The 14,322-nt window shown below is 37.6% G+C and overlaps 1 long non-coding RNA gene across 1 annotated transcript; it reads right to left on the bottom strand.

The window, feature by feature from the left end:
* Positions 1–814: 814 nt before the first annotated feature.
* Positions 815–12,967, bottom strand: LOC306799200. The gene is made up of 3 exons (XR_013773551.1): positions 12,752–12,967; positions 10,597–10,797; positions 815–1,184 (listed from the first exon to the last, which is right to left on the bottom strand). It is a non-coding gene; the product is annotated as an uncharacterized lncRNA (long non-coding RNA).
* Positions 12,968–14,322: the final 1,355 nt, after the last annotated feature.

Raw genomic sequence — 14,322 nt, 5'->3', positions numbered from 1 at the left:
TATTTTTTTGGGTGACTTCAAAAAGAAGTCTCAGGTTTTACAGCTGTTGAAGTATTGTACTGTAAGAACATTTGCAACACCTCTAGTCTTATTTTTGCATAAAAATAAATAAAAAATTATCTTATATATTTTTAAATAAAAATTATATGCTATGCCTTCATTTCAGTCATTGCTAGTCTTTCAGTGTGATTTAGGGCTGCTCCTTTCTACTCTGAAATGGTTCAAGAAGCTTTGAGGAAAAGAAATAAGTATCATTCCAAGAAGAAACTGTTGAAGATTTGGATAGAACTGTATAAATCTGGAATAGATTCAACTGTTGGTTACACCAATGAAAAATCATAATATGATTTTTCTTCAATATGCACCTGTAGGGAAACATGACGCTGAGCAGAACACCTTTTCTTAGTTGCCTGCTCTCTTGAGCAAAAGTAGACTGTGTCTCTACTCATTTCCTTCAAATGTTTTTCTTCTCAGCAGCTCTCAAGCATTTTTAAAAATGGGGTTTTTTTCTTGAATAATTTGGTCATGTGTGGTCATGTATGGGAGTAATCCATATGTAGTGCCATCACTAGCACATCTCAAACTTTACATCCTAATCTGCATCTCACTTCCCATTTTCATAGTGTCTGCTCCTCATAAAATAACTTTTTTCCATACTTCAGAAAAGCCACTACTGACAAAGCAAGCCCACATTGTCTCAGCCCAGCACTGCTTTGGAAAAGGGAAATCTGTGAGATTGTCAGAACAGAACATGGGGGGGAAAGTGAGCCAAGACAAAAACAAAACCAAACAAATGAAAAAAATCCCCACAAAACAAAAATCTCCAAAACCAAGGTAAAAATCTTTAGAACTTCTCCTGCTCTGAAGAGTCTTTCCTGTACATCACCATTTCAAGCACTGTTGGTTTGAGTTATCTCTTTGAGCTATACAGGCACTGAGGTGGTTTTGTAGCAGGCAGTTGTGCTCTTTCTTCCACTTGACAAGTATAATCTCCTGCCATGTCTTTTTCCATTTGCTTCTCTTGTTACTGAAGAAACGCTCAATTTCATAAAAGCTGACATGCCCTGAGAAATAACATGTACTCTTTCTTTCACAGAGCCTGTGCATGTAGATCTCTGAAGGCATACAGGAGATTTTTGACTTTGCATAGAACAAAGGCTCCCAAATCCATTGCTAGGGAATACCTGTGGGGAAAAAAAAAAACCCAACAAAACCCATCCTTCTTGCCTTTTGACATGTACTATAAAAAGACTGAGTTAGTGAGAAATAGCTTATGTGCACAAAAAAAAAAAAAAAAAAAAAAAAAGTACTATATCAGCCTTTTCCTTCAGGGATCAGCAGAATGAAAATTGATTTCTTTTTGGTGGTGTTTCCTCCCCTGGGCCTAGAGAAAATCAAAACTAGATCATCCCAGGTAAGGGTTTTAAAAAATGCATGTGTGTAATTTTTTTTCTCTCTAGTTAATATTGTTGAATTTAAAGCCTGCATTAACTAATTGCTAAGACTTAAATGGGGACTACTTCCTCATAAATTTCTATAAAAATATTAAAAATCTTATTAGCATTTGAATAAACACTGCTTTCTTTAATTCAGCCACAGTCTTAGATGGAGAAGTTCACAGTAATGTAAAAATGTAGCAGCTGAGGTGTACAACAATTTCTATGTAGATGGCAGGTGGACCATTGCCTACAAATATATGTGTATGTATGCATATATGTTTCTATATATGAATAACCTGAGCAACTTGCAAATACATATAATAGTTATGGTACTCTCATAGCTTTACGTATAAACATAAATACATATATTCTGATTTTGATGAGAATTATTTTGATCACCACTCTATCTTAAGACAGTTGTCAATAATTGCACAAATAGGGCCATGCCAGAATGGTAAATTTTTGCCTTTTCTGCAGAAGGGTTTGGAAACAATATCAAAACCCACACAAGAATGATGAATCAGGCTTGTCACAGGAATTTTGACTCATTAGTGGGCCAGGTCACAGAAGGATGAGTGCATGTTTTTAACAAAAATTTGGTGTCATTTAAAGACACTGTTTAAAGTATTTATTCTAACTCACTTGCTTAAGAGCACAACACTAAAATCGGCCAGGTAGGTAATGGGCAAGATTCTCTTTCAGTGACTTCTCACAGACAAAGACTTTCACTGTCTCTACACACTGATCTTTCAGCAAACACAGGGCACCATTAAAGGTTTTTTAGGACATTATTGGTGAGTGCAATTTTTTTACATTAATTTTCATGCTACTTTGCTTTTGACTATGCACCAGGGATATTTTTAGATTATTGATGACTGCACCATCTGGCTGTAGTCTATTAATATCAGTATAACTGAGTTTTGCAAACTCTTTCTCCTTCAGTTCAAACCCTTAGGCAACACATCTTTCCACAGCTATAGCAGGTACTCCAGAGTGAATGACCTTGGTTGCATTAAGCAACAGAAAGTATTTGCTCATGTTTTAAGCAGTATTTCTACCTGTGCTTTCTGACAGTTGTGAATATGGGACTTCAAAGTAAGCTGATGGAAACAGATTTGAAGGTTAATTATCTCATACCCTCAACTCTGAATCCATCTGGATTTTGCTGAACGCAAAAACTTGACGGCTGGGGTGTTGTTAGGAGTGTCGTGGTCCAAAGGAACTCTGAAGGACCTGGCCACTATGAAGTGCTGCAAGGGGGCCCTTACCAAGGAATTGAGAGTTAGATTTGTCAGTCAAGAGGTGGGGCTGTACTTGTAAAAATTCCAATTTTTTCAGCCTGGAAAAATTCCTGCTTGGTCTTATGCATTGATCAGAAAACAGTGTAGAGGGTCTGGATAGAGATTTTTGCAAGCTTTTTTTCTCATGGTTACCAGCCACCTATTTAAGAGAAGGATTCAAATATTTCAGTGCTCATTGTTTTACTTTAAAAACCAGTTTAATCTGGCCTGCCAGCTTAGTTTTCAAGTTCTGGCTGCACTACATGCTATTTTCAGTGCTTCCATAAATTTTTTTAAAGCATAGAATTCCCAAGAATAATGGATTAAGCACTTGACAACCTAGTTATACCAAATTCTGTACTTTGTTTTCACCAGTAATAATGCAACTGTTTCACCACAATTTTATAATCCTTAGAACAGTGATGTTTTCCTGACTTGTTTTCCTGAGACTTAATCACTGAAAGCAAAAATTTATTTACACAAGGAGTTGTGATACCACAGTGCTGAATATCCATGAAACTAAAAATAAATGCTACTCATAAACTGAATTGCAAATAATGAGTGTTCTGGTTCTTCTGCTCCTCATATTTTAAGGAATATTTACAAAAAATAATATGAAAAAAATTCACAGAAGCTTTTGTGGGAAACTTATTAAGAGAGAAAATTGCTATTGATACAGATTTCTATTTTTGAGAAGCATCATAAATTATTTGTCAAGTTCAACTCAGAACAAACCAAACATTATAGTGGTATTGTCTCCTGGGTATATTGCTGTGTATCAAAGATAAGAGCAATCCTTTTTAGGCTGGTGGCAAAAGGACTTGAAACAAGGATATTTCTGCTGTATGAGCTGCAGAACATTCTTTACCTGAGAGAAGGGCTTTACCAACTTATATTCAGCCACACTGGATAAACAGTTGGCTTAAATCATAATATATGATCTTTGTGTTGGTTACAAGTCCATAAATATAATCTTAGGGAAATTATTTTTATCTTCTCCAAAGAAAAAAATGCTTTGGAAACTCCCCGTGGGTTTCTCAGACTGTTGGTTCATTACCTGGATTCCTCCTGCAGTGTTTTAGGCTCTCATACTGTGGATTCTATATGTGATTCTATATGTATCTCCACTTCTTTCTTTTGTTGCCTTTTTCTTTCTCCAACTCACATTTTTCCCCAATGAGAAATAAACTGTTTCATATTTTTCATTTGAAGCTAAGGCTTCTTAAATGACTTCCATTGAGTTTTTCCAAATCAAGTTCCATTAGCAGAACAAAAATGAAAATAATTCCTGCTGTGGTGAGCCTTAAGAAATGGTTTGTGTAATGAGCCAAGACAATGGGTGAATGACAATCAAGAATTTATGAAGCCAGGATACATAAAAAATCCCTCACTAACAAATGGCCTCCCATGTCTTTCCTAATGTCAGAAAACAGTAAACCTTGTATACCAGGTAAATAATACTCAGGTTTAAGGATTTTGATAGTGTATGTCCCCAACAACAAAAAAGCATGGTGAATACACTTACTTGGGGTTAAAGAAACAAAATTAACTTCAGAACTACTATTGCAAACTCTGTGATTTAGGACTAGGGCACAAGAAATAGTTGGATGGGGGAAGACCTAATGTGGGTATTGCTAAAAGCACAAGGAACCGCAGACAGTACAGCAGGATACCAGGAAGAGTAGAGATCACAAAGAATTTGTGGGGGAGAAAATGCAGAGCTCTTTTGTGCTGGCCACTGCCAGCACTTCAGGACACCAGACAGGGTCCTGCAGAGCCACTTTGGTGTGTGGCTCCCACAGCAGCTGACACTTTATCTTCAGGGGAAGCCTGACTGGTGTTATTGAAGCACAGCACCTCTAAAAGGACCAAGTTCAAATTATGTGATGTCCATAATCTTCCCAGAACATGTCTTATGACAGACCCTAGCACTAAGGCAAACCAAAGGCACTTCAGAAATTGGGCTTAAAGCAGTGGCAATTAAATATTCTGGTCATCCTTATCCTACAAGCTCTTGCACTGCACCAGTGATGGCAGACACAGGGTGGCTCTACAGAGAACTGCTCTAGCATTGCACAGAGATCCCCACAGCATTAGCAAGGTACCCATCTCATTCTGCATATCTTCCTCAAATGTTGGCACACCTAGACCTGGCACACTGTGAAGCATGAGGAGAAACACATCCGACTTCAGAGAATCCTAGAATGGCCTGAGCTAGGAAGATAATCTAGTTATTACCCCATGCAATTTACAGCTTCTCTGGGCAACCTGTTCCAGACTCTCACCATCCTCACAGCAGAGAATTTCTCCCTAATATCCAATCAAAACCAACCTTCTTTCATTGTGAAGCTGTTGATCCTTGTCTTGTCACTACATGACCCTTTAAATCACCTCTCTCCATCATTTTTGTGGCTCCCTTTATATCCTGGAAGGCCTCAGTTATGACATCCTGAAGTTTTCTCTTCTCCAGGCTGAACAATTCAAATTGTCTCAGCCTTTCAGTCTTTCTAGACAGAATGTTGCCATATTCTGAAAATTTGTCTTTGATATGCTTTAAATAGTCACTTAAAACCTGGAATGGCAGTGTCTACTAGATGACTCTGAAAAGTGTGATCTAGGCTTTATGAAATTCTACAGTTTATCAACTAACAGGTAATCTATTAAAATTACAATCATCAAAAGTATGGAGTATGGAATTCTTAAAAAGTGTTTGGTTTAAACCAAACAAATTTAAAGTGTTTGGTTCCTATTTATTTTTCCTTTTTTTTTTTTGTTTTTTTTTTTGTTTGTTTTGTTTTGTTTTGTTTGTATGTTTTGTTTTGTTGTTGTTGTTGTCATTGTTGGGATTTTTTATTGTTGTTGCTTTTTGGTTTTGTGTTTTTGCTTTTGTTTTTAATCTAATTAAAATGTATTACTGCAGGTGGAGATCAGCACAGGAAAGGAATTAAATTAGGAAAGAGTGAGTAGACTTTTTGGTCCAGAGGATACACCATCCCACAAAATGTTCCCTTGGGACTCTCTGAGTATCATATCAGAGACCCATTTATCTTTTGTAGTCAGTGAACACTTACAACTGCCATAGATTTAGAGGAAACAGAAAATCTAGAGCATTTCATGGAATACGCCCTTTCATTTGCATTTTTTCCACCCTAAAGTGTAGACATTTATCTGCTGACAATTATCTGTTTTGGTTACTTGTTACTGGGATCCTCAAGATTCCACCCCAGCATCTGGAGAGACTCAGATCTTAGCATTCAAAATCAACTTTTAATTACAGGCAAGGAAGAAAGAAGCAGGATGCTGCAAGAGGGGCTCAAGCAGCTCTTGTACACCACAACTGCATTTTCATTCAGATAACTGGACTATTACAGCTTTTCACAGGGAGATACTCCACACTCCAGTAGTACCACCAAAAAACATTTGATAAGAAGCCCTTCTCTTTCCTTGCTCCATTTCACTTCATCAGGCTTTAATGTAATACTTTTGTCTCTAATTGTCCTTCAAAAGTTTACAACCATATTGATGCTTGGAAGTCAGGCAACTGGAACAGGTAGAGAGTCTTCAGCATAAGCAATGGAAGGATTAGGCTGTAATTGAAAGGAAAGCAAGCCTAACCAACAGAGAGGAAATTCTTGTATTTATGAATCCAATGTATCTTGATCACCTCAACCACTTTTATCTACACCTGCTAACTAGCAGTACTGGAGAAAAAACTTTTCTTCTTTGGAATACCATGGGAAGGTATTGTTCTCTGCAAAGAAGATGTGCACCTACAGACACACTCTGAGCATTTGCACAGCTTTTAGCACATCTATTTGCTACATAAAGTGATTACAGATTGTTTTGTACATCCCACATGTGAGACTTTATGAGAAATCCAATCAGGCTGGCAAAAGCAGGATGAAGTGGAGACAAACTTAATTTACTTCTAGAAAAGTGGACTAGAAGCATAGACCTTGAAAACTTTCATGTCAAACAAGATTAAGCTGTCAAATATAAATATCCCCATATTAGGGAGGACTATTTTAAGACTCAGTCTGGGATTTGGGAATCCTTCATTCTAGCCAAGTCTTTCTGGAGGATGTCCTAAACTCTATAGCAGGTATTTATTTCAACTAATTACAGACAATCTGTTCTGGAGAAAATGAGTATTAGTACAGGACTGGAATGCAATACAAGACACATATGAGCCTCTACGCAACATTCCCACTTTCAAAATCATCAGAAACTTTTGTTTATTACCTGAAATGGAACCTCAAGTCACCTGACAATATAAGTAGCCCTTCCTCAAACTTTAAAAGACAAAACACCCTGCAAGATTCTGGCTATCATCATCTTGCTCCTTTTGAAAATTTTCTGTGATTCTTTTTCTGATGAGAAATACAAGCTCACAGGATGAAAACAAGGCAACCATGAGAGTGTCCCTGTTTCAAGTGGAAAGTGCAATCATGTGCACCCTGCAAATTTACAGGTTGTCATGTAGAATCTATAAAAAGCCCATCCAACAGATATGAAGGAGTTACCCTAATCTGGGAGTTTACCCACATTATGACTTGTGCTTCTCTGCAGGTGTGCCTGGATACAAACTGCCAATATTTTTAAAGTTTACACTCCATTAAATTAAAAAAAAAAACAAAAAAAACCAAAAAAAAACCTGAAAAAACCACAAATACTACATTGCCACTTGTTTTTGAAAAAAATCCATTGGAAATTAATTTTATACTACTCAAATAATTTCTGCTGAGTTAGACACAAACTAAGCACTGGTGAGACCCCATCTGCAGTGCTGCATCTAGCTCTGGGATGCCCAGCACAGGAGGGACATGGACCTGTTGGGAGCAAGTCCAGAGGAGGCCACCAAGATGACTAGAGGGATGGAGCACCCTCTCCTATGAGGAAATGCTGAGAAAATTTGGATTATTTGGCCTGGAGAAGAGGAGGTTTCAGAGTGACCTAACTGTTGCCTTCCAGGGTCTGAAGAGAATCTGCAAGAAAGATGGAGACAGACTGTTTACATGAGCATGTGGTGACAGGATAAAGGGTAATGCATTCAAACTGAGAGTACTCTGGTCTAGTGAAAGATGATTTTTTAGGTCCCTCCCAACATGAGCATAAGGAAAGATAACTAAAACCAAGTCACAGTCTAGCATTTTATTAGTCTTGCAGTTGCAGAATATCCCATGAAATGTCAAAAAATTATTGAAGATAAGAGTTGACTATAGCACCCTAATAAAACTTCAGAACTAAATTTTAAGGAATGTTTACAAATCTCATCATAGCACTTACTGTAATGCATTACATAAATCCTCTTCAGAGTAGGTAATTTACATGCACAAATAATTACTTTGAAGGAAGTGAAACAATAAAATTTAAAGCACCAGATCTAGCAGCACTATTTTTTCCTCAGGCAGGCTGGTAGTAAAGACTCCTAATTGTCCTTAGGATAACGATGGGCCATAGAATGCCCCAAGTAGAGATAATATAAGGATTATCCATCTGACAGAAAATTCTGAAACATAAAGCAAGATCTACATTTTGCTGTCTAAGTTTTATCCTGAATTTACTTATTTTAGTATGCTAAATAGACAGAGAGTTATTCTGCTATAAGGACATCCACATTTTTTGTTTATTAAACATATAGGGCAATATCTACATGTCGTAATGCTGGACCATGGTGAATTTAATTTACTTTGTGCAACAATGGTGTATCAATGCCAAAAGCACAATGCTAATAATTCAAGAACATTCATATCACAACAGTGAAAGGTGGATAAAGATGTATTTCACTACCAGAAGGCAGAATTTCTTCAACATTCTTTGGCTGATCTGCAAATTTCCCATTGCATTAAAGTTGTAATCTTACCTTTAATACAGATCCTCATCACTCTCCTAATTCCACCCCCCCACCCCTTTCTTTTTTCCATTCTCCCTTCCTCTCACATATCCTGAAAACAACCTTCAGCTTCTTTAAAACATAAAGCTTTGGTGTTTTGGAGAAACTGTAATGAGCCAATAAACCCAATTTGGAGGCTGGTTAGTACCACATAAATTAATTTCCCTGCTAAATGATCAGAGTCACATCCACCTTTTTCACTACCATCTGCCTCACAACAAAGTTGGCACTGTACTCCTTTGAGAGGTGGACTGTAAAAGTGTCATTTAGGAAAGGCTTATTAACAAAATCCTTTCTAAGCTCCAATTTTCCTGTTCCAGGGTAATGATCACGGGCACCATATATATACTGTTAGCAGGAAAGAGTCAAATGTCCATATGGCATGCACTTAAATAAATAATATTAAAAAAGAAATTTTAAAAAAAGTAAATATAATGTGTATGGATCTATACATATATTCACCTTCATTTTCAGGGATTTTCCTACGTAGTTGATCACAACAATTCTGCTAGCTGTTAGTTCTGCCTATGAAGGAGCAGTCCCTGCCAGCTCGGGTATTTCCCACTTGCCTCTGGACTATATAAACAAGCCCTTTGCCACACCTATAAAATGGCACAGAAACAAGCAGCTTTTCCTGAGCTTGCTCTTAATTCCACATCCCTGTTCTGATGTGTGACAGACATTCAAAGTTACTCACTCAGCCATCTGATTTGGTTCCTTACCAAGCGTTGTAAAGCAGGAAAGCATCCAAATGGGGTTGCTAAATTCTGATTAAAAACATTGTTCTGGAATTTTTCACTTGTTGTGAGTACATATATCTGGAGATTAAGGCTTTTTTTTTTTTCTTTTTTTTTTTTTTTTAATGTTGAGAAGCCTGTTGAAAGCAAGGAAGTCTTAAATTTTGACAAGGATTTTCCTTTTGTTTCTCCAGTAATGAAAAATATAGGGTGAGAAAACTGATTCATTGGACAGTTGAGTAACAAGTTTTTCCATGTGAAGGAGGTAAGGAAGAAGTTGAACACTCGAATTAAAATGTACTTTTATGTGTTCTGCTTTTATGAGGCAGTGTCAGAATTAAGCAGTTCCACCAAATAGGATTTTACTTGCAATGAAGTTATTTTGCAGTTATTGGTGCCATTCCTTCCTCGGCCAAGGTGCCATGAGCTTTCAAACAGGAGACCAGTACCAATGTGACATACAAGCATCATGTTATTTTGTTCTCTTTCACTAAATGTCCTGCAGCTTGCTGTTGATCTACCACACAAAGTAGCCTTTTGTTTATTTTCAGAAATTAAGATGCATTTTTTTTGTCAAATTTTCAAAATGTCAATTTTTCCCCCCTTAACACTAGCCCCAAATGCTGAAGTAGTAATAGTAATTACTTGGGTTTCAATGTCCTCTCCTTTCTAAATAACTGGAAAAGACATAATTGAAATAGTTTCCATAACTTTCTATCTTATTAAGCATAATTAGATTCTTTAGTATTATTTTCCCCTCTAATATTTATTTAATCTGTTTTGTTTTTATAGGTGTTCTAGAGAGAAATGTGTTTTAGGGAAATGACTTTCAATAAATTTACTTAAGAAACTCATCGGATTGTTTGAGCAACAAAACCTGGCAGCAGTAACCACATGAGTCAAACTTAACTTCAAAGAATCTTTTGAAACCACACTGTGGATTTCTAATCTGCTTTCTGTCCTCAAAATTGAATCTAAATGACCTGAATGTAAATTAAAAATAGCAAACTATACAACTACAAAGTTCAAAGTCAACATGACAGAATTACTGTCTTTCTTTCAGATCTACTGTCTCCCTAAATTTAGAATGAATTGAAAACTTCCTTTTTATCCACTGAAAACTAGCATTGCCAGTAGATCATCTAGTAAACTTATTATATTACATCTTTAATTCACCTTTCTCAAGGCCACAATGATACTGGGAATCCAGAGTAGATACATGCATGTTGCAGTATGTCAACACCCACTTTAGGTAATAACAAATCCAAATTATCTCCATGTCTCAGATGCAGTAAACTTAAGAGGCAGAAGCTTCTGTTTGCTCCTGCCAGTAGCTCAGGATAATCTTCTCTGTTTAATCCTTCTGGAGATCAGTGCAGGTTTTCTGTTCATTTTGGGAGAACATCCTTGCTCTTACTCTCTCTTCACTTTATCCTGCCTCTCAGATCCTGAAAACATGGATATGCCTATTTTGAGCAAGGAGTTTGCTTAAAAATCATTGCTGGCACTATTAGCTAAACTGTGCACTAGGACTGGGATGAGAACATTGAGGTCTCTTCAACTTGGTTAGGTCCAAAAACCGGCAAAATAATTGTCCTGTATTTTCCAGGAATCCCAAATAATTTCCATGTGAATGAGGTTCAACTGAAATCCCTGGCCTTCTCACAGCTAGTTTCTGTTTCTCCACATGAATTATCGAGTTCTCCAATGTCACAAAAATGGAAATTAATCCTGGGACAGAAAACTCTGGGTAGGTGTCTGTCTGAACCCATGAAAAAATGTGCTTTCAAGTAACAAAAGGTTCTTATGGCAGGGACTGTAGGCACCTATCCCTTCATGGCCTCCTTTTCCTTGAATGCTGGGTGGCTGAGAGTTCTTTGCTACCTTTGCTACCTGCTGAGCCACATTTCCTCCCCTAACGATCACGGCACACTGCTCTTCTTAAGAGAGATTAAAAATGCATTTTCCTGGGGTTTGTGGTTGGGTTTGAGTAATAGGAAACATTCTACCAATGCTTTAAAATCACTGCTTGCCTTTCTCTTATTTCTATCCTCAACATTTTACAAATACAGCCTGTATTTCATTCCTGTTTTACAGCTTCAGAGCCATTTCACTGCCAGCTAAAAAGATAGGATATGTTTACACTGGTCATTAAAACACTGATCAGAGTATCCAAAATCTCAGTTTGTCAAGAGAACATTAATCTGGTCAATTTTCCACCATATATATGATCAAAAGAAGCAGAACTCTGCTAGCCCACCATGCATATAAAATTATGAGCACAAGGCACACTGTTAGGATTATCACCAGAGACATACCGTGTGTTCCTATAAGGCTATTTTAATGTTTCTGGTGTATCATACCTTTTTATAGACATGGTTGCTGATTTTAAAACAAAGCCATTTCTCTTAGCTTGATAAAAAACAAACCTAAAGCTTGGAAATATTTTTTTGGTACATACTTTTGGCACAAATACAAATTCTTTTAGGGTACATTACTTGGTATTCTGCAGATGACAATGAGCCTGGTCTTTGCATATTTTCAGCTGACTGGATGCAAACCTTTGAAGATGAAGAACCTACATAACAAAATTTAAGATGACATACTATTTGGAAAGCTTGCAAGATTTATTAACCTGACCACAGTACCATGTAAAATGTGGCTCTGCCATTTCTTACTTTGCTCTGAGCATATCCAGACATGAGGTATCCTGGACAGCTACATTTGTAAACCCAATTGTGAATATACAAAGCTCATGTGAATGCTCAGAGAGAAGGAAGGCATAAACAAGTCCACTCTTAAGTGTCTGAGCTGTCTGCTCGGTTTCTACAGCCAACTGACTTCAGCAAAACAAGCAGCAGGATGAAGCTGCAGAGCATGAACCTGTTCCCTCCTTCTGGAGCACAGTTAAAGGCTCCAGTTACTGCCACCAAGAAGTGCTGGAGATATATTTTGGAACTGTTTAGATGCTCATCCTGAATACACCCCAACATAAGGTAGCGTATAAATCTCTTTCTTGGAAGTAACCACTCTCAGAATAATAAAGGGGTTATATATATATATAAGGATTAATATATATATATATATATTTATTTATTTATTTATTTATTTATTTATTTATTTACAAGCCAGTTTATTTCTGAAGAGATGCTAGAAGAGCATACTTTTATATGTAAGAAGATTCAAAACTAAAAGGGAAGGCAGAAGATAATTTGAGGGTTCCAGTCCCAAGTATCACAGCAGAGGCAGCCTTCATATCCAGTCTGGGTTTCAAACTCACAACTCAGTTTCTTTCCAAGTGTCCACGCTGCTCTCTTTCAAACCTTAGGGAAAGGTGATTTTTAGCTCATCTCCTGTTTTGGCTATGATTTTGATGTTGTTCTCTTCAGGAGCCACCCATACCTGTTTTCTGTGCTATTTCCTTGCTGGATCTTCCATTTATCCTTCTGTCTGCCCTGTTCTTCAGTTGTGAATCCTCCCTTCTCTGATCACGCCCATGAACTCCTGGGCAAGGTGGCAACTCCAGAGGGCAGAGGAAGACCCAGTGTGTGAACCTAGGACAGGGCAGGGAGACTTCCTTTCCACTGATCTGACACACACGTTTGAAAGGAATTAACTGACAAATCTCTGATATACTGATGTATATATCCTCCCCATATAAAAATATATATGTTTATATATATACTATATATATATATATATGTAAATATATATATTTATATAGAAGTCCTCTAAAAAATAAAAAAAAAAAAGAAGGAAAAATTTCAGAAAGACATCTAAGATGATACAAAATTACAACAAAGCTTAATGTAGTTGAGCAAATGTGCCATGACAGTGTGTACTGGTACATCTAAGAGATTCCTTCTCAGCTGGAGCACAGAACAAATGGAGTGAATTGGCAGGCAGAAAAAACCAGATCACTCCTTTCCAAGCATCATTATATTCCTCTTCTCCCCCACACATGTGCACTCTAAAGCAGTGATTCCTGGGCTGTGCTTATGTCAGGCTCTGCAGGTTTTGAAGCTTGCATGTCCCACACATGACATCAAGTCCCTGATGCACAGGACATTTCCTATGTGTCTCATTCAGCACTTCAGTGGTTCCTACTCAGCATTTAACAATCAGTGCCCTGCTGAGTGCTCTGTTCATGCCTCCTGGAGCAAGTTCCAGCACTGAGCAGGTACCCACACATACAGACCTGCCCGGCTCCAGGCACAGGTTTGCTGTGGCTCAGCTGGCCCCTGGCACTGGCTGAGCACAAACACCACTGCCTGCTTCCTGTCGGTCATACCCAGAGAGAATCTGGCTTGCTTAATATAGAATAACAAAAGCCAAGAGAACATTTGTCTTCTAAATACATAAACTATGTAAACTCTGGGGACAAACATCTGCCTAAGTTTAAAATTAACCTTTGATCAGAGACAGGCATAGTCTGGGTTCAGATAAACTTGGATTTAAAGCCGTGTACTGTGAGGGTCTGAACCAGCCTTTTGGTGGGAACTGAAGGCAGCTGTGGAGGGGAAGGCAGGAGAGCACAAGAGGAGGACAAAGCTACATTAAAGCTGTTTATGGACTGTAATTAGGGGTGAATCAGAAGCTGTGAAGGAAAAACAAACAAACAACCCAAACCAATAGCAAAACCAGGAAGAAAGTAAAAAGGGTGGTAATGGTTAAGCTAACAGAATACCACCCTGTAAACTGTTTACAGTCTGTCTGCTGTAATAGATATATTTTGCTGGGATTGGAATCCTAAACACAAAGAGATACAGAACTGGTGAGTGCATAAATGTCAGTCTAAGAGGGTGAGGAGCCAGTGACTGTGCAGGGAACAAGTTACTCAGATGCTGCTGCCATTCGGGAAAAAGTAAAGCTCATTTAGCTAAGAGGTAAAGATGGTGTTTTCTCTGTACACGTGATTGTACCAACTATGTCACTATTCTAAAATCCTTGCTTCCTTTGGTATTCGGGGTTCA

This window comes from Erithacus rubecula, assembly GCF_903797595.1.
Source record: "Erithacus rubecula genome assembly, chromosome: 3".
Taxonomy (NCBI): domain Eukaryota; kingdom Metazoa; phylum Chordata; class Aves; order Passeriformes; family Muscicapidae; genus Erithacus; species Erithacus rubecula.
Note: the sequence above shows the minus strand (reverse complement) of the source record. Positions and strands in the feature narration are given on the sequence as shown.